The 21,987-nt window shown below is 38.4% G+C and overlaps 1 protein-coding gene across 1 annotated transcript in view; it reads right to left on the bottom strand.

The window, feature by feature from the left end:
- The window catches only part of CDH8 (cadherin 8), a 226,476-nt gene that overhangs the window by 123,896 nt on the left and 80,593 nt on the right, over nucleotides 1-21,987 (bottom strand).

Consider the following 21,987-nt stretch of genomic DNA (forward strand, 5'->3'; position numbering starts at 1 on the left):
TGAGTCCCGAGTCCCAGCTGATCAAGAGGAAATGTGGATTTTGCAGTAACCTTTCCCTGGAATGGGAAAGGGAATGGAGATTTTACAGTATCCTTCCCCTGCCATGCCAACCAAGCCACACCCACCAAGCCATGTCACACCCAAAAAGCCACACCCACAGAACCTGTAATAATAATCCCACCACTGGTAAGAATGTTTCTAATCTGGAAGTATGCTTCAAGAAAGAAGAGAGGAAGTGGGAATCCAAATTAGTAGAAAAAATATTTAAGTCGCCTACGGGAAATGTTTTGAAGTCATTGTTTTTGTCAAAGGAAAGGAATCATTGTAAAGAACTCCCAAATTGGTTAAAGGAGAATCTAGTTTGTGGGTTTCTTTCATGTTGTCTTTGAAAATAGATTTAACTCAAGTTGGGCAAAATAAAGAAAAAGCTCATCAGCTCATGAAAGAAGAAACAGATAAATCCATGCAGGTACCTCCCAAGCTTTTAGAAGCCGAAATATAAATATAATTCTTCCAGTAATCATACTAACAGAATAAGAAAGTAGGATGACCATTTACCTGGAAGATAAATATCTATTCTTCATATCATACCCATACAGTCCTGTACATAGTAAATATTGCATTGATCTTGCTTTAATGGTGGTAGATTCAGTAGTAAGAGGTTTATCCTTGCAAGCATTCATTGATTTAATTAGATTTATTAGGCTGCACACAATAGCATTGTTTTATCTCAAGGAGATCTTTTGCACTGAGCAATAGCACACACTTGCTTGATGCTTCCATTAGAATTGTCAAGACAGGGGTGAACTGCCTTGATCCAGGGCAGGGGTGTCAAACTGGATTTCTTTGAGGGCTGGATCACCACTGTAGTTCTCCTCTGTTGGGTGATGGTTGATGGTGGCGAAAAGAGTGGGCGGGTTGTGGAGGGAGCAGAATGGATGCCTCCTGCAGCACTCTGTCAGCCCAAAACAGGCCACATGTCCCATTTTTACCCCAGTTTTTGGCCAGTTTTGATCCATTTTTGGCCCAGTTTTGGGTTGTTTTTCAGCCCATTTTCAGCCTGGTTTGGGCCCATTTGTGGTCTGTTTTGACCTCTTTTGGGTGTATTTTTTCAGCCCATTTTGGGCCCATTTTTCAGCCCAGTTTCGGCCGGCAGAGTGCCGCAGGACAACATGGAGGGTGAAAATGAGGCGCGAAGGGCTGCATGCACCCTGTTTTAGCTGCCAGAGGCACCGCAGGCCTGTCCCTTCATACTCCCAGGTCAGTCCTGCAGGCCAGATTTAAGCACCCTGTAGGCCGGATCTGGCCCATGGGCTTCGAGTTTGACACCCCTGATCAAGGAGCTTCCCTTTGCAAAAAGTGGTTTCCGCACATGTGATATGTGAGTCCAGAAACCAGATTTGACAGGCAAGGCAAAGCACAACATTCACTTTGCTCTGCCAATTAGAAACCGTGTGTTGTGACAGTTTTCAAAAGAGCTCAGAAATCTGCTTTAATCAAAGTGAAGTGTCCCTTTGAGGCTTTCTGAAGCCCTAATATTTATATGCCATCCTTTGTTTTTTGTTTTTTTTTGTTTTTTGTTTTTTAATCCACCGCACATACAACACTGAGTGGCTCTATCCTAAAATGTTAATTCAACAATATAAATACAATATTTTAAAGCCACACTCCCTTCCGCATTCAAAGGACTAATCTGAAAAAAAATGCATCAACATTTTAAAAGCAGATGATAATCACCATTTCCAGCTCCGCAGATCACATTGAACAGTTTGGGAATTAAAATTAGAAAGCCTTTTGCATCAGTTCGTCGAGCCATATAATACAGATAAAATCCAAAAAAGTTTTATCCTGAAGATCTAAAGAATTTGAAAGACGAAGCATCAAGAACAAAACCTGAATTGTTTTTATTAGGTATAGTATCAGGAAAAAAAATTGATAAGAAAAGTATGTATTTAATATTACATGTCTTAACAGCAGTGAGCATTATTTTTGTACAATATTTGAAAAACGAAGTTATAATGCCAGGTGAATGAATAGTCAAGAAGATACTAAATTGTGCAGAAAAAAATGTGTAGGATATTATCAAACATGGGATTTATTTTACCAATGGTTGGAAAAAAAGGGTGGAGATTAAGAATGTAATTTGTAGTGTTAAGCAAATTAAATATCTAGATAACATGATGTTTATTAAGCACTAAGAAATTTATTTTATAGGACATCAATAAAAGGAAAAAGAAAAAGAAAAGCAGGATAAAATGAAAGAGCCCCTAACACAACCAGGTTAGTAAGTAAGTTACCAAGCAAATACATCTGCTGGAATATTATAATTAAAATTTTGTTTCTACTGAGATCCACTTTACGACTGAAAGTGATAGCATCTAAAATAGGGATCTTGGCACATTGGTTACTTTGTTTTGGGGAAGGCAATCTCTGTTTTGGATCTAATTCTGACGTGGCCAAATGGCAATGATGACCATGATATATTGATTTTTGATAATATTTCTAGGTGGATCTCAAACCGTACAACACAATGCAATAAATATTAAAGCTTAAGTTATGATCGAAGAAATGAAGCTGTACTGTAACTTTAAATGAAGAAAGTATAACAAGCCATTCACAAAGACAACAGGTGATTAAAGAAAACCCATTCCAATCGATCGTGTATTAACAACAGAATAAAATGCAATGAACTCCCTCTTTCCCCACTCCAAATAAATATTAGAACCTGGAATAGATAACTATTGGTAGCCAAATCTTTAAAAACTGCAAATCACAATGAAATGAGAACCGATTAGGCATTCCAAAAGCCAAATGTATTTAAAAGAAATGCAATTTCAAATAAATACCTTTCAGGTAAATATGTCTAAAACTGGTAATGTGGCATATTAGAAATCCTAATAGTGTATAGAAATTATATCAATTAAAAAAACCTGAACCAAACTAATTACTAGCACAAAAATTAATGATAGCAAAAGAACAGAAAATACAATCAGATATTATTGTAAATAACAACAGCAACAACAACATTGAAAGAATATCTGAAGAACAGGATCTTTGGCCTGCCACACTCTCTTCCTTTAGTATGCTGTTTCATTAGTGGGGTAATTGAGAGGGGGAATAGTAAGGAGTAGAATTGTAAAATGTGTTGTGGTCAAAATAAAACATTCCTTTCTAGAAGCCCAAGGACATCCTTTGTCTCCGCACCTTGGCACCTGACCGGAACTAGATGGGTGGAAATGCCAGCATGGAGTGGAAGATTGGACCATGTGATGGACTTGTGGATGTGGGGGGAAAGCTTTGCCTTGAACTCTGATTTAATTCTGGATGATATTTGGAATGCTGACACTTGGATATTTGGAAATTGTTTGATATTTATCATGGATGTGTCCCAGGGTCATGTGTCTCTCTGACAAGCAATGTCCACAGGGGAGCCAGATTCACTTAAGAACCATGTTACTTACTTAACAACTGCTATGATTCACTTAACAATGAGGGCAAGAAAGATGATATAATGGGGCAAAAGTCACTTAACAACTGTCCCACTCTGCAACAGAAATTTTGGGGTGAATTGTGGCGAGGTGGCGCAGTGGTTAAATGCAGCACTGCAGGCTACTGCTAGATCAGCAGTTCAGCTGTTCAAATCTCACCGGCTCAGGGTTGACTCAGCCTTCCATCCTTCCGAGGTGGGTAAAATGAGGACCCGGATTGTTGGGGGCAATATGCTGACTCTCTGTAAACCGCTTAGAGAGGGCTGAAAGCCCTATGAAGCGGTATATAAGTCTACTGCTATTGTAAGTCGAGGACTCCCTGTGCACGAGAAAAACTTATTGAAAACCAGAGGAAGCGAACTGGACTACAAGACCAAAGGCTGTGCGGATCTGGATGGGGAGGAACAGGCTCAAGCTCAATCCCTCCAAGACTGAGTGGCTGTGGTTTCTGTCATCCAGATTTGTGCATCTTGTTCCATCATTGATGATAGGGGGAGAAATTTTAGCCCCCTCAGAGAGGGCCCGCAATCTGGGAGTCCTCCTGGATATGTGGCTTAGTTTAGAAGAACACCTAACGGCCGTGACCAGGGGGACCTTTTATCAGGTTCGCCTGGTACGTCAGTTGCGCCCCTTCCTGGATTGGGATGCTCTGTGCACAGCAATAGCAATAGCAATAGCAGTAGACTTATATACCGCTTCATAGGCCTTTCAGGCCTCTCTAAGCGGTTTACAGAGAGTCAGCATATTGCCCCCAACAATCTGGGTCCTCATTTTACCCACCTCGGAAGGATGGAAGGCTGAGTCAACCCTGAGCCGGTGAGATTTGAACCGCTGAACTGCTGATCTAGCAGTAGCCTGCAGTGCTGCATTTAACCACTGCGCCACCTTGGCACAGTCACTCATGCCCTTGTCCTTTCTCACCTGGACTGCTGTAATGCTCTCTACATGGGCATGTCTGCCCTTGAAGAGCACCTGGAGGCTTCAACTGGTCCAGAATGCGGCTGTGCGGTTTATCATGGGGGCACCTAGGTGCTCCTATGTCACACCCCTTTTAGGCAGCCTGCACTGGTTGCCTGTTGTCTTCCGGGTGCGATTCAAGGTACTAATTATGACCTTTAAAGCGCTCCATGGCTTAGGCCCAGGATACCTGCGAGACCACCTACTGCCACCAGTAGCCTCCCACCGTCCAGTGTGATCCCACAAACTTGGCCTCCTCAGGGTGCCATCGTCCAGACAGTGTCAGCTAGCGACCCCCAGGGGGGAGAGCCTTCTCTGTGGGAACGCCTTCCCTCTGGAATGAGCTGCCCCCGGAGCTTCGTATAATCCCCGACCTCCAGTTCTTCCGACGCGCCGTAAAAAGTTGGTTTTTCCAGCAAGCCAGCCTGGCCTGAACCAAACAAAATAAATTATTGATCATTGTTACTTTTAATTCGAATTTTTAAAAAAATGTTATTGTCAATTCTAATTGGGTTTGTTTGGGATATTCTATTTAATTTTTTTAACTTTTGTATTTTGTGTTTCTTTTAATGTTGTACGCCACCCTGAGTCCTTGGGAGAAGGGCAGCATATAAATCTAATAAACCAAACCAAACCAAACCAAATGAAGAATAGAGAAGAGACAAGGCAAGGCAAAGTATTACATGGCCAGGACACAAATAAGATAGCTAGATAAGCAGATAATAACGAGACCTAACAGCAGCAAATATGAATGAAGAGAAAACGGAGATAATTCTGGTTGCACAAGACCAAGCCTTAAGAACAATGCATAAAAAGCCAGAATAACAACCGCAAGAAAACGCCACCTCTGTAAAGAAGCTGAAGAAAAAGTGGACCATATAGTTAGCTGTTGCAAGAAGATTGCACAGACTGACTGCAGAAAATAGCATGACAAAGTAGCATCAATGGTATATTGGAAGATCTGCAAGAAATGTTGTTTGTTGGGCATCTACCAGCCAGGCAACGAGGAAGGCTTAAACAAGAAAGTAGCTTTGAGTTGTTGCCCAGCTTCAAGAGACTTAGGATTGACCCCGTCATCTAAGTTCCATGGAATATTGTCTGTCTGTTCCCAAGACAAAGCCATCTCGGGATATTCTTGTATTATAGTAGAATGCAATAAATTAATTGACTTAAACCCTTCACATGTCATCTGGTTGTTTATGCCTGAAGTTATTTGCTTGAAAGCAAGAACTGATGGGACCATTAAAGATATAAAGTAGTAGAAAATCAAGAAGCTTTGAGCCTTTAGAATTCAAACAGATAATTCCACATAATACCCCAGATTTAAAAATTGTTGACAAGAAATACAAAAAGGTTTGGATAGTGGGCATTGCAGTATTTCAAGACAGGAGAATAGAAATGAAAAAAAAATAGAGGAAAAATTCAAAATACAAAGACTTGCAAATAATAGTAGAACAACAGTAATTAAAGAAAAGAAAGGTAGTGCCAGGAGCAAAAGGCAGCTTGAGTGCAATTACAAAACATCTGGTGACCATTTGAACACTATCGGCATTGACAAAATCACCATCAGTCAATTACAAATTGCAGCTGTACTTATAATGGCTTGCATCCTGCAACAATACCTTTAAATATCTTAATATTTAATTGGAATTAAATAGTAATATCTGCCTATCCCAAATCTTTGGAAATGACTTGATAGGTGGATAAAAATGCCAAATCCAATCTAAGCAACTGGCTCACTGTGCAACTGATCATAATCATAATTGGAAAAGGGGAAGGAAGGAAGGAAGGAAGGAAGGAAGGAAGGAAGGAAGGAAGGAAGGAAAATTACAGAATAAGCTTTCTAGATTCAGCCAGATTCTTCAAGGCAGAAGACTAAGGTCATATTCTCCATCTCTTTAACAATTCAGAAATCTGGAACAATAAAAGCATCAAAAAAGCTCTTAGCAGCTTGGATAGCATCTTCAGAGGGTGATACAAGATACAAGCTGTCAATCAATTGGTTTTCTATTGTGGTCCAGATAACATTGTAAAATGACTGAGAAATCCAGCCAGTTGGAACTAGTCCACTGATTTCTGCTGGCCTTCTTATTGCTCCTTGACTTTTTTCTGTAGTGAATCAAGTCCTATTAATTAATCATTCCCCCTTCCCTGTTCAGTTTGAATCGATCTACTTTATCTGGACTGTTCTGGGAAAGGTCTGATAACAACTACATCCCCTGAGTATCCTAGTTCCAGCCTTGTCATCAATTAAACCAAAATCCATCTCTTTAGATGTACAGATATCAACTTCCAAATTCCCTAACCAACATGACCATTGAAATCCAGACATGTGAAATATACTTAGAATGGCAAAAGAGTTAAACCAGTAGTTTTCAACATGTGGTCTGGGCACAATATCCTCACAGGGTACATATGGCTGTGACAGCTTGAAGAAATGTTATGATTTAAATCTTGAGTTAAATCTTGGCATGTAGGTTCTTCTTGGCTTCAAGGTGGTCGCTAAGAAAGGGTTTTTTGAAATGACCATCAGATTGTTAGTATTTCTTATAGTATTATGAACACACTCTGATGCAAAGGAGTTAGATGTTCTACTCCACCTCCCCACCTGAAAAGAATTCTGTTCCAACTGCCACTTGGGCATGACCATGGTAAAGGTTCCCCTCACACATATGTACTAATCGTTCCCAACTATAGGGGGCATGCTCATCTGTCCAAAAATGTTTCCATGGTCATGTGGCTGGCATGACTAAATGCCGAAGACAACAGAATGCTGTTACCTTCCCACCAAAGGTGGTTCCTATTTTTATATATATATATATATATATATATATATATATATATATATATATATATATATATATATATATATATATATATATATGTTATATATATGTTATATATATATATATATGTTATATATATATATATATATATATATATATATATATATATATATATATATATATGTTATATATATATATATATATATATGTTATATATATATATATATATATATATATATATATATATATATATATATATATATATGTTATATATATATATATATATATATATATATATATATATATATATATATATATATGTTATATTTATGCTGATAAATAAATAAATAAAATTATCAGCATAAATATAACAAATGTAACAAAAAAGGCAACAGTAAAAAATATTGGGTTTCTGTCTGGATGGTCTCTTGTGACGAGCCTAATGACAGAGAGTGGAAGTGTGACCTTCCTCCCATACTTGGGCATACCAGGGGTTGTGACTTTAAAGTATATATATATATATATATATATATATATATATATATATATATATATATATATATATATATATATATATATATATATATATATATATATTTGTGCTGATAAATAAATAAATGGAGACTACTATAGATCTATTTCAAGCTATTTAGCTCTCATCAGCTAGCGAAACCCGTGATGGACTCTTGTGATGAGCCGATTGACAGATGATGGCAGCAGTTAGCTTCCTCCCATAATTGGGGCTTACCAGGGGTTGTGACTCTAAATATATACCTTCTTCCCTGGCTGGCTGATAAGGTGTCGAGCTCTGTGGCTCAATGGTTAACACATCTGCCTGGATGGTCTCTTGTGACGAGCCGAAGGACAGAGAATGGAAGAGTGACCTTAGAGGCAATACAGCCCAGGCTCGATTCCCAGTAAGGGTATGGCTAGCTGATGAGAGCTAAATAGCTTGAAATAGATCTATACTAGTCTCCCTTTATTTATTTATCAGCACAAATAAAAAAAACACATATATAACAAAGGCAACAGTAAAAATATTGGGTTTCTGTCGTGATGGACTCTTGTGACGAGCCGATTGACAGATGATGGCAGCAGTTAGCTTCCTCCCATAATTGGGGCTTACCAGGGGTTGTGACTCTAAATATATGTGTGTGTGTGTTTGTGTGTGTGCGTGCGCGCACGCGCACACTTTGGAACTATCAAAATTATTCCTCATTTAACATAAGATATCTTGTACATTTCACTAGAAGCCAACTGATCCATGCTTCTTGGATTAAGAGACATAATGTAATTCAGACAAGATAGAACAGCTTTCAAAGATATCTTATAATTCAGCCAAAAAAAGAGGGAGATTTTTCTTCAGAAAGTCTCAGTTTAAAATGGTGCATTTTAGAACAAGGTGAAATTGTATGCATTGCAAAAGGGCTGAACCATGCATGAATATATAGCATAGGCTGCAACACATTTTTTTTTCTATTCATAAAGTGGCTGGAGCTCTACATTTTCAGTGTAAAAAAATACAGGGACAAATAATGTCATTTTATTTTAGAACAGTTACATTACTTGAAGTATCTTTTTCATACTTTGTAGAATGCAAAGCTACCTATCAGAATTAAGTGGACTACCAAGCATTTGGGAAATAATCATATCAAAGGGGTACAAAACTCTAGATGAATAATATAATATATTATATTCCATTTAAGGTTTTTGCAGGAAGGGATATCAAAGAACTTGGCAGTGGTTCAGCTGCTATATAGAAAACCAATGGTTTGAACGTGATATATTTTCTTTCTCTCATTCCCAGGTACAACAGCTTGAGGTAGCTATAGCCAGATTCTGAATATCATTTATTTTCTCTTCAATCACTTCACTTCACACAGCTTCTTTTACTTTGCATTGTTAAGAGAGTTCTTTCTTAAAAAATGAAATAAAATCCTTTCCTTTAGCTTTTCCAGGTCACTCTTTTGATTTTGATTGCAGGAAAAGCTAAATCAATCAAATCGGAGTCAATTCTCCCAGCTTTGCTACCCACATATCGTTTACATCTATCGATTAGAAAAGCTGTGATGATGTTGCTTAGCATGTCATAAAAACAACTATCAATAAGAACTAAGTTGGTGGGCAGAAACTAATATGCGTTCCTAGGCGCACAAACTTTGACATGAGTCCCAGTGCTTACTCCTGAACAGACACGTTTAGCATCTCTCATTAGGACTTGGCTTCTCCACAGGGATTCAGCGCCATTTCCAGGAATAAAATTCGGTTTTGCTCTTCCAAGTCAGCTATTCCAGCTCCAGAATTGGCACAGTAAACCCAGTTGCCACAGGAACTGTCTAACTGAAATCAAATAATAATAAAAAGCTCATCTAAGTCCATTGGAAGCTTTACAAAGTAGCTAGACAGAAAATTTCTGGATGCATAACGTAGGAGTATATAAGTGATTTCAGATTGCAATCGTGAGTTAAGCCTGTATGTATGTACGTATGTACACACACACACACATTATATTTGTGTATATGTATGTATGTATGTGTATACATACATACATACATACATACATACATACATACATACATATATATATATATATGTCTTATTATGTTTGAAGTGGTTCACTCTTGACAGCCCTACCGTCCCTGGCCCTGTCCCTCTTTTTGCAGCTGCCATTAAGAGAAAGGGCACGGGAGCTAGGATTTGCAGGAGCAGCCTCTGTGAGGCCATCCCGCATGGATGGCAGGTTAATGTGTGACATGTTCTCCCCCCCTTCTCCCCCAGGAAATGGCAGGGACCAGCTGTGAATGCGTTTAAATATTTTAGGGAGGGCTTATTTTAGCTCATGCGCTCAAAAGCCGATTCAGCTTATTATCCGGGGAGGTCTTACTTTCAGGGAAACAGGGTGTGTGTGTTTGTGTATGTGTATTTTACATTATATGTGTATATGTGTGTATATATATAGTATATGTATGTGTGTGTATACATATGAATATAATATATAATCACACAGACAGACACAGACACACAGACACACAGACACACAGACACACAGACACACAGACACGTATATGATTTCTATCCAGAGTTATATTTTTAATACGTTATATCAGGAGTCCCCAATCCCCAGTCTTTGACATGCCGGAAACTGGGCTGCACAAGCAAAGCAAAACCCCACCTAGGGATGCAGCCAGCCCCCTCTGGTCCGTGGAGAACCCTCTCTCCACGAAAGTAGTCCCTGGTGCCCAAAAGGTTGGGTGCTGCTATGTTATATAATCTATCTTAGCAGTTGTTGAAGAAGCCCAACTTCATTCAGCATTTGTCTGTCTGAATCTCATGCCTGAATTTTTTCTCCTCTCTTAGTTTTTCTTTTTTATGTTGAATGTAAATGTGTCACTTTTCATAGCCCATATTACCCTTCAGCACCTAAAGGTTAAAGTATCCATTTATTTGTTCCATCAAGCATCACTTACTTTATATAAGTCTGTCCATCTCATAAGCACACAGGCCGTCTGCGTTCAGCACAAAACACCTGCAACTGGTAAATCTAGAAGGCTGGAAGATTTAATATTCACTGCATGATTTTACACTGTTGTATAATGTTGAAACTCCTTACACATTCTGGAACCAAATCTTTATGTGCTAACATACAAGGAAGAGAGTCCCTTTCTTGTTCAATCATATAATCAGATGAGTCCACCTCACGTCCCTTTGCAGTTTGTTTTTTATTCACAGACTGTGTTCAGATGGAGATCTGTTGCTATAATTAATACATATTAAACTTTAATAAATCTCACACAATGGAGTGCTTCTTCCACAATTGAAACTGGGACTTTAAAGATTGGTTTGTATTGCAAGCCACAGTAATCTAATTTGTCTGCTGCATTGAAACATACTGGAGTAGACTAACACCAGCCCTTTCACCTTCCTACAGAGCCTCAAGCCATCTCATTGTTTAGCAATCTCTCCCCAACCAGAACATCTCTTGAATTCTCAGTGACAACCATGTTGCCTAAAGTTCACAAGCTGGAAAGTCTCCAGAGTAAAGATTGCAAGGAAGAGAGTGTTGAATGAAGCACAGCTGAGAATGGCATGCACCTATATTGCATAAACCAAACTGAGAGTCTATTTTGGTCTAGTGGTTAAGGCACCAGGCCAGAAAGCAAGAGACCAGGAGTTCAAGTCCCATCTTAGCCATAAAAGCCAGCTGGGTCACTTTTGGGTAAGTCACTCTTAGTCTAACCCACTGCACAGGGTCATTGTTCTGGGGAAAATAGGAGGAGGAAGGTGTGCTGATATGTTTGCCACTGAGTTATTTCTAAAAAATAACACAGGTGGGATTCAAAATAAATAAATAAAATAAAAATCCACACTTCCATGTAAAACTGGAAGCTCTGATCCAACATCCTCCCCTTCTATTACTCTTGCTAAGGATGCTATTTAATATCATCTATAATATACTTCATCACTATATGGACCATTTATCATATGTAAACAGCTGGCAGATACTGAAATACTTTTGAGGTTCAGCATAGTATTTGACAGTGTTCAACCATGTCGTATAATGGATAATGATATGCATATGTAATGTAAGGTAAAGGTAAAAGTTCCCCTTGCACATATGTGCTAGTCATTCCCGACTCTAGGGGACTATGCTCATCTCCATTTCAAAGCCGAAGAGCCAGTGCTGTCCAAAGACGTCTCCATGGTCATGTGGCCGAGATGACTAAATGCCAAAGGGGCATGGAATGCTATTATCTTCCCACCAAAGGTGGTTCCTATTTTTCTACTTGCATTTTTTACGTGCTTTCACACTGCTAGGTTGGCAGAAGCTGGGACAAGTAATGGAAGCTCACTCCGTAAGGCAACACTAGGGATTCAAACCGCTGAACTGCAGACCTTCTGATCGACAAGCTCAGCATCTTAGCCACTGAGCCACCATGTCCCTATGCACATGTGTGTATATAATATATGTACTTTTACTTATTACTTTATTATAATTACTTATAACTTACATGCTTATAGTTTTATTTATGTATAGGTATGCATTAAACTTTTACTGATTACTTATAATAATTAGTTATTATAATTTACTTATAAATAACTCTAACTTATAAGTTATAATAGTTATGATTTTTATTCAGGTGATTGAGCAGGTAAAAGAATTCATGGGTTGGTTTTAAATATTAATTAAAAATAAAATAAAGTTCATCCATAAAATCTACCCATCCAATAAAGCCTTTATATATATATATATATTATTTTTTAAAAAAATATTCATTTATTTTGCAAATGCTGGAGTTCGAAATGTTGACTCATTTTCCAGATTTATTTCCAACCCAATATCTCAACATATTATGCTATGTATGATTGGATTACTGATTAATGTTACTCTCTTTTCCCTTCTTTTCATTTTAAAGAATAGCATATCAAAATGCAGGGGGGGGGGGGGAGATAGTGATTAAAAGGACACAAAAATAGCATAGAAGCACAAATTATCCTGTGAGTTTACACTTAAAGGGAAGTCCTCAAATCTGCCCTAGAGATACAAGTTGCACCAGGATTCTACTGAAAGCATAAAGACCTATAAATGCTCTTTATGATCGCTTCACTTAACTCTGCTGGCATACTCTATAGGTCAATGACTCTATCAAAGCATGTTACCAGCATCTTTGTTTAGATGACCCCAAAATAAGCACAATTTATATAGGGCATATGCAATTTTGAATTAATTGTGTGAAAACTACCACGGACAGATGTTGTTGACAAGACTGGAGAGAAGTGTTGGCTGTTAAAAAAACAGATGACAATAATACAATCAAATCAGTCAGTCCTGTTTCATCCAGAAGAATGAAAAACTGAGATGTGTTAATGTGTGTGTGTGTGTGTGTGTGTGTGTGTGTGTGTGTGCATGTGTGTTTGTCTCTGTGTGTCTGTGAGACAGTGTGTATGGATGTATACTGTTTATCTGCTTAATTCAGGCTATTTTCTGAGTTTAGCTTTCTTCTGCCATTGTCACCATAAATCTATTCAAGTAAGGCATTCTGCATTTGAGACACCTCTATTTTAAAAGAAGAGGCTGTTATTATCTAAATTGCACTTGATATTGCTTATAGGAATGTAAGATGTTTTGTAAAAAACAACTGCAATAATATCTGAATTATTTTTTTTCCCTTTCAGCCACACAATTAATGCTCTTTTATTCAATATTAGCACATTTGGGATAAATATATACAGAACTTTTAGCACATTATTTTTAACCGCCTGATGAATCTGTGCTAATCACACAGTAAGTGCAGACTTCAAAGAAGAGGAAGGTATATTAATTAATAACTTGTAATATGATTTAGATGTTAACCTTAATTCACCATTTTATTCTGTTTGTGTCATGCTGAGATTTTACTTTGAAATCCCTTTTTTATTTTATTTCATACCAGGGACAGAGGGTTAATGGAAAACTCATCCATGTCATCCTGTATAGAATCACCCAACTATTCTGCTCTGCTTTATTTTTCCTGAGTGCAAAATCATGCATTTACCCCCTAAAACACAGCAAAATATCCCTTGCATATAAGGCCAATTGATGGTGCTAAAAGAAAAAAGACAATTTAAGATTATAAAGAACAGACAAAACACCCAACCACCACCAAGAAATAATCCAACTAACTAACATACATAATTAGGAATGTGTGCCAAAATTTACAGCTATTAGGTACTTCAATTGGGGAATGAATAAACCTTGGAATGAAAAAAAAATGAAAGAAAGAGAAAATATTCCACTATTGCCCAGGGTCCACAGTTAATTTTCATGTTATTGGAAACTGTTGACAAGGCAGGGAAATATTGGTAGGGTGAAAAAGAAAAAGAAATATGAAAAAGAATTGAGCATCTGATGGAGCCTAAGCATATGCTTTTCTAACTCCTCAAAATGCCAGAAAAAAATTAGACCAGGATAGATGATAGATAGATAGATAGATAGATAGATAGATAGATAGATAGATAGATAGATAGATAGATAGATAGACAGACAGACAGACAGACAGACAGAAAAAGAAAGAAAGAAAGAAAGAAAGAAAGAAAATGTGCGATCATATGGATACATAGATGATAGACAGACAGATACATGATAGATATAGAAAGATGATAGATAGATAGATAGATAGATAGATAGATAGATAGATAGATAGATAGATAGATAGATGAGAGAGAGAGAGAGAGAGAGAGAGAAAGAGAGAGAGAGATTAGATACAGATACACACAAAATATACACAGTCTGGAAGGACTCAGGAATATATATGCATTGATTGTCTTCATTTCTGCCTGTAAGTCTTTGACATTATTACTGCTTAAGCAAAAGGGGAGAGGGGAAGGAGGAATGAAGGGAAGGAAGGGTTTCCAAGAATTATTCATGCTCATGAATATCTTGTTGAAACTCCTTCCAAAAGAGAAGTCTAAGAGCCAAGGTGGCGCAGTGGTTAAATGCAGCACTGCAGGCTACTGCTAGATCAGCAGGTCAGCGGTTCAAATCTCACCGGCTCAGGGTTGACTCAGCCTTCCATCCTTCCGAGGTGGGTAAAATGAGGACCCAGATTGTTGGGGGCAATATGCTGACTCTCTGTAAACCGCTTAGAGAGGCCTGAAAGGCCTATGAAGCGGTATATAAGTCTACTGCTATTGCTATTGCTATTGCTATAAACCATTTTGAAATAGAGGAAACATTATTCAACTGGAATTTTGTAAACATCTCATGATATATTTAGAAAATATCTACATTGGAGAATAAACAAATTTACTTGAACATCCCTTTTACTCAAGGGCAACCCGAACAGGATGTTTTTGAGCATTTTCTTGAGTGTCCAAGAATTTCTCCATCATCACCACGTCACTTTAATTCTCCCTATACAACCCAGAGATATGGGAATATTTGAACCATCATCTTTGAACGCAGTCACATTTTCTTCTAGGTCCCAAAATAAGCACCAGGACTTATTTTAGAGGGATGCCTTACCTGCTTACTTTAGGACCACCACAACCAGGCCTCCCATGCCCCGACACTTGGTGCTCTGCTGCCTGATTTTTTCAGCCGCTTGCAGTCGCCCATGATCAGATGCTGCATGGCTTGTCACGCTGATTCTGCGGCTCGCAGCAAAAGGCTGTGTTACGCCATTATGAGCGTGAGTGGCAGCACCAGTGCGATAAGCCACGTGGTGTCTGGCCAAGAGCATCTAGAAATAGGCAAAGAATGTCAGGCAGCAGTGCGACAGGTATAGGGGCATGGGAGGCCTGGCTGCAGTGGTTGTAAGGTAAGCAAGTCCAGGGCACATGGGAGAGCTTTGCCTCCCTACCCTTAGCTTGATTTTTATGTTTGCACCAGATGGTGGGACAGAGCAGGTGGGGTCTTAACTAGGGCTTATTTGGGGGATAGGGCTTATATTAGGCACACATAAAATCAAGCTAGGGCTTATTTCGAACATAGGTCTTATTTTGGGGAAAACATGGTAGGGTTTGCCAAGGGTTATTCCTTTTGATATATCAAAGATTCATTTTCTTATTGTACTTAGACATATACTAGCCCTATATATTTTTTGGCAAAATATACTAAAATCCTCTATAAAGTAAACATGTATTTCTTCTGCAGTGTTCCATTCTCACTTTTTTAATGCAGAAGTCAGGGGACCAAATCTTCACATTACTCAGGAAGAAAAATGCACAAAACACCTTGGAGGTGGAAAAGTATGGATGGCAACTTGCCACTGAATGTGAATATCAAGAAAGTGGGGAGGGAAACTCACATGCCCTAAAGGAATTTGCTCACAGCATTTGAAATGACCGTGCCTTTATTTTCAATGAAGGAACAATTTTGTTGAAATATTGCAATGGCTGAGAAATAAAATAAAGAAGGGGAAATATGTCATAGTATATAGCTTAAAAGGGCTATTTTAGGTTCTACCTCTTTTTCTCCTCCCATAACTAAACTCTAGGAAAATATTTCCACTTTATATGTCACAGCACATAGACAGTTTTAACCATATTTCAGCAGAGAAAACGTGAGCATCCTGGACCAAGCTTTGAATCCAAAATTGCTGGGGAATTCCTGGACACCTTTCTTTGAAGAACAACTGTCTATGTGCTGTAACATATAAAGTGGAAATATTTTCCTAGAGTTTAGTTATGGGAGGAGAAAAAGAGGTAGAAGCTAAAATAGCTCTTCTTGGATGAGAAGTGAAATGCCTTCAAGAAGAAACAAAGATAGTCCAGTTGCCTCTTTAAGAAAAGGTTTGAAAAGAAAAAGTTAAGAAGCTAAGAAGGAAACAAAAAGACCAAATCATACCTTCTTCAGTACCTAACACCCAGATAAGCAGGGAGTAACACAAGATAAACAATCAAGCAGAAAACTATATCCTAATGAAGGAAGTACCAAAGAGAAAACTATACCTCCACCAACATGGCAGAGCAACCTACTGTATATGAACAAGGAGAAAATCTCACACTCATCAGCACAGTGCTGTTATCTAGTTGGATAATGAAACATGTATTAACTATTGAAATTTTGCAAATAATATTCTTCTCTGATCAAAAAGGCTATTTTAAGGAACACTGTATTTTTAGTATCCCTTTACAAAACTAGGTTTTTTTAAAACTGGTAAAATAATAAACATATTATCCTTAAATCATCTATGACAATAGGAAGAACTGGTAATGTTTATCTATAAAAGAGAACTAGAGAATATCTAATACAGAAGTCAACCCATTTCCTATTCTAGATCATGTAAGTTTTCTGACCACAATAATATTTGCTTAGCTTCTCTTTCCTTTTTATCATCTCATAGATAGCTGTTGTCATGGCAACTCAGTTCCTTAGACTAATATTACTATAATCTTATATAAACCTGTCTAAATTGTTGACATGCAAATTTTTTGAAACAACTCTAAGAAACATTCTACTCACTTAGAATTAAAATACATTAAAATATATATATTTGATCTATGCAATGGTTTATCCTTCCGATCAGAAATCATCATTCTGTTATCTTTGTAAAAAACATCCCAGCTGATTTTATGTGGTCCTCCTAAACCTAGCTTCAAAAAAGTTCCTTAAGCAAGCAATTCACATTTCTATCCAGACTGTTTCACTTTATTTTGATTTTTTCCTAGGAACTTAGAAGGCGCATAGAAGGAAAGAAAGGGAGGGGGGAAATGAGCTATCTCCAAAAGAAAACCATGAAGAGTCAAGAGAGAGGGAGAGAGAGAGGGGGGGAGAGAGAGGGAGGGAGGGAGAAATATTAGAGACAAAGTCTGTGTGGCATTGGTCATTCTAACTCCTTATTTAGAAGAAGCAAATTCTTGAAATAAAGGACTGTCCATCTCTAATGTAGAATACAGGTAGTCCTCCACTTAAGCCCAACATTTCCTTTGCTAAGAAGGACAGTTGTTAAGTGAGTTTCCTCCCATTTCATGACCTTCCTTCAGACTGGATTTGGCATTTTCATCAATCAAAATCTCCCCAAGAACCTTGGCTATTCATTCTTCTTATTATGATAAACAAATATGAGACAAATCCTTGCAGTTCTAGAAAGTAGAAAAGAAGCAAGAGAGGAATAAGCAAAGTATTCAAACTGATGTTTAGAATGGGCAAAATTAGGCTGCCTTCGTCTGATTGTTATTTGTTGAATATTGTGATTACAAGAGCTTGATAAGATACAAAGGTACAAATCTCTTTTGGCCTAACAGCTAAAAGTATCTGCGAGTAACAACATCTAGTTTCCCCTGGTATTTCAGGGAGGGGGGAATCCCAGGAACTATCTTTGGTGCATGCACATGTGAGACACACCACTACTTCTCAATATGACACAACAGTGCCACCTAAAGCTTCTGGTAAATTAACCCCAAGCTATCAGCCCTAAAGAAACTGAATTCACATTTTCTTTTCCAGAACAACTTCTTTAAAATGATCCTTGGCATTGCTGATGAAAATTCAGCCACATTATAATCATTCAATCAAAAGTGGTTAGAAAGGCGCATTGAACCAACTGATCCATGACATCAGAGATAGAAGATTTTGCTGCACGGACAAAACAACATTCAGTCCATCAAAGGGTCTTCTATCAGTGGCTTCTGTATGAAATGGGTGATCAGAAGCAGGAAGGTCTGCTTAACAGTTTCTACAGAGGAGGAACAGATATTTTCTCTTCATCTCCTCTAAAACAAATGCTGAATATTGATAATAGGGGAAAAACATAGATCTGGGAACAGAATGTTTTCGAGGACTTTTGCCTCCCATCAGGACTGTGGATTTCTTTTTTCTAGAATCAAATTCTCCAAACTCGAAGCAATTTGAGGTGTCACTAACATGGCACTCCAAATTACAACAGGCTTGTTTCAGAATCATGCAAATCAAAATTGAGCTACTTCTGGAAAATTTGTGTATGTAAAACAACAACCAAACCAGGGGTGGGTTCCTGCCAGTTCTAACCTCTTCTATAGAAGAGGTTCCACAAATCTAAAGTGCTGTTTAGAACCGGTTCCAGCTCCCCCCGCTCCGCCTGTCCGCACATCATCAAGATGAAGAGCGAGAGGAGGAATTCTGGGACTTGAAGTCCACAAGTCTTAAAGCTGTCAAGTTTGAACACCCCTGGGGTTTTTTTTCTAAAGGGTTAGGGGTGCAAGAGTCTTGTAACTTAGTAGCTTTAAGACTTGCATGCTTCAAATGCCAGAGTTTCTGAGCCAACATTTTGGTTGCTAAGCAAGAGCGTTGTTAAGTGAGTTTCACCACATTTTATATATATGTTTCACCACGCCCACCCAGTCACATGGCTGGCAAGCCACTCCGACCCGGTCACATGGCTGGAAAGCCACTCCCACAAAGGCCACAGCTACAGAAAAGGTTCCAAAAAACTCACCACTGAACCAAACCACCCAGAATGGTTTGGTCCTGAAGGACATTCAACATGGTCTCAGAGAAACCAAAATTCTTGTGGCATATTCCATTTTCGGATTCATTGATTCTGTACTTCCCTATGGTAATAAATCTAAAAAGGAGGATTCCAGATTATATTTCAATAAGATGGTATCATGTGCAGCAAAGATAGTTGCTCTAGTTCTTACTTATCAGATTGAGCTCAGGGATGGGGTCAAATGTGTCATCACTCTTGAGTCTCTTTAAACCCACAAGAGACCTAAATCCAGCTCACCTTGAATTCCATTGATTTTTATCTACCATTAATTTGCTTTGACTGTTAGAAGTTCAGATTCTTCTAGGGAACATAAGCTTGTAATAAACCTTTATATTCATTTGAACTACCTGGACTTCTGATTTTCCTGTGCTTGACAATACTATTTAAAATGTTACAAAGATATTAGATGATTCCATATCTTACAGTTGGATTTGCTTTGAATTTGAATGTTGTCACTTTAATGTTTTTCATTGCTAGAAGTCAGTGACTTTCATTCATGACACAGGCAACAGAAAATTAAATAAGATTCTACTCAGGTTTCTTAACTATTCAGTAATTTCATTAGCATTGCATGCTTAACAATGATGATTAATCCATTTTGGGGAGAACTGTGCAATGATTGAGTTCATATAATAAAGTAGATGGAGATGCAGTTGATTAATTATTATGTCATACAAACACAACTGTCCACTAGACAATCATGGCCTACTTAAACACAAATTAGTCTGACTCTAACAGACTTGTTGTCTCTCACTTTTAGATCCTGCTTGTGTGGTTTATGGAGTGAAGAAGTCAACTTTGCCATTTTACTTTGGAAAAGCTCAATTTTGATCTTGTCCTCTTATGCATTGAAAACTGGATTGCTGTTTCCTCCTTGTGGATATTCAAGAAAGGTTGTGAACAGTTCAAGGCCTGAGAATCACATATAGCCACTCAACCAATTCTTACAGCCCTAGTATTGTCAAAAATCAATGAAATTCTTTCCAACCATGTTGAATTTAGAAACACACAATGCCTTAAGTGCATTTAATTATTATTTTTTTAAGGGAAAATAAATCATCCTGAAAAACATGAGGTCCTAACGCTAATACTTCTGTGTTGAAAGCACCAAAGTGTCTCCATGGTGAAAGGATTTGCCAGTGACATCACCATTGCCCAAGGGAAACCCAGCTGGAGGGTCCTTTCGAGATACCTATTGAAGTGGTACCCATTTATCTACTTGCAGTCACCTGCTTTTAAACTCCTGGGTCGGCAAAGCTGAAGTATGTGATGGGACCTCACCCCATCCCATGGCAGCAGCAAATCTGCTGATCATCAGCCCAGCCTCCCTATCCATATATGTTTCCCACTATACACTGCTATCCTAACAACTGTACTCTACAGCCCCCACAAAAATTGTGGCCTCTTATGTAAGAACCTGTTGCCTATTTCTACCCTGAATAGTCCATGATGGAATCTATGGTGGCCCTCAAACTATGAAGACACAGTACAAGCCTTTTCATTTTTAGATAACGGTACAGTGTTATATGCACGATAAAGAGTGAGAGCATTAATCTTTCCGGCATCCCACAAATAAAAGACTTCTTTTTTCTCAAGGTCCTGGAGTTTTCTTTGCAGCGTGTTGGAGAGATTAATTCATTCACCCTTCTATCTTGCTTATAACTTTGTGCTGTTATCTAAAAATGAAATGGCTTGTACAACATCTTTGTCGCTTGAGGGCTTTGCAACAGGCAAAAGTTTGCTAGGTCCGAGACATGCAGCACCATGTAGCAATATTATTTTAAAGCATGAGTGGGAAGGAAGGAAGGAAGGAAGGAAGAATGGAGGCAGGGAGGAAGAATGGAGGCAGGGAGGGAGAAGGGGAGGGACGGACGAAGGAAGGGAGGAGAAAGGAAGGGACGAAGGAAGGAAAAGAAAGAATGAGTGAGTGAGTGAGTAAGTGAGTGAGTGAGTGAGGAAGGAAGAAAGCAAGGAAGGAGGGAGGGAGGAAAGAAGGGAGAAGGGGGGAAGAAAGGAGGGAGGAAGGGATGAGGGAGGGAAGGAGGAATGTCTTGGTATTTCCTTAGATTGCTTAAGTATTTGTTTCAAATTTCTTTTTTGAACTGATTTGCTGGAGGCAATAAAAGTATTATTGTTAATTTGTTTTCTGCTCACATCCTTGCACATTTTAAGGCCCCCATGTTTCAGATAGGAAAAAGCCCCAAAGGAGGACTCTTGTACAATTCTTTTGGATTTAATAGATGGACAAGAACTATATGAGTCTGAGGTCCACTGAAGGAATTGAACTCCTCTTTGCCAACTCATGACAATGATGACAATGTTCTCATGAACATTGAGAGAAAGAGAGAGAGAGGGAGGGAGGGAGAGAGGGGGAGGGAGGGGGAGAGGGGGAGAGAGGGGGAGTGGGGGAGAGAATGGATGGATGAATTGCTATTTGTTCCTTCCCTTTTTCTATGCAATTGTTCCAGACCTTAAATAAACCATCCATCTGATCTTTTTTCCAAACCTGGACCACAGAGGTGTTTCATATAGGTCTAAGGTCATCCAGTTGGTTTTGTCCCTAAGATGGGACAGGAACTCATAGCCTTCCAGTTTCTAGCCTGGAGCCTTAACAACTACACTAAATTGGCTCCCAGTTGCTTTATAGAAGCTTCAAAAATGAACATGAAAGCAATGGTGCTCTTCCGCTGTTTTTTCTTCTCCAGCTTCTGATATTCAAAACTCTGAACCATGGATTTCCTTTTTTTTTTTAATAAATGTTTTTTAATTTTACTTTAAAACAGGTACACATCTTTCTTTACATCTGTA

This window comes from Thamnophis elegans, chromosome 14 (genome assembly GCF_009769535.1).
Source record: "Thamnophis elegans isolate rThaEle1 chromosome 14, rThaEle1.pri, whole genome shotgun sequence".
NCBI classification, from domain to species: Eukaryota; Metazoa; Chordata; class Lepidosauria; order Squamata; family Colubridae; genus Thamnophis; species Thamnophis elegans.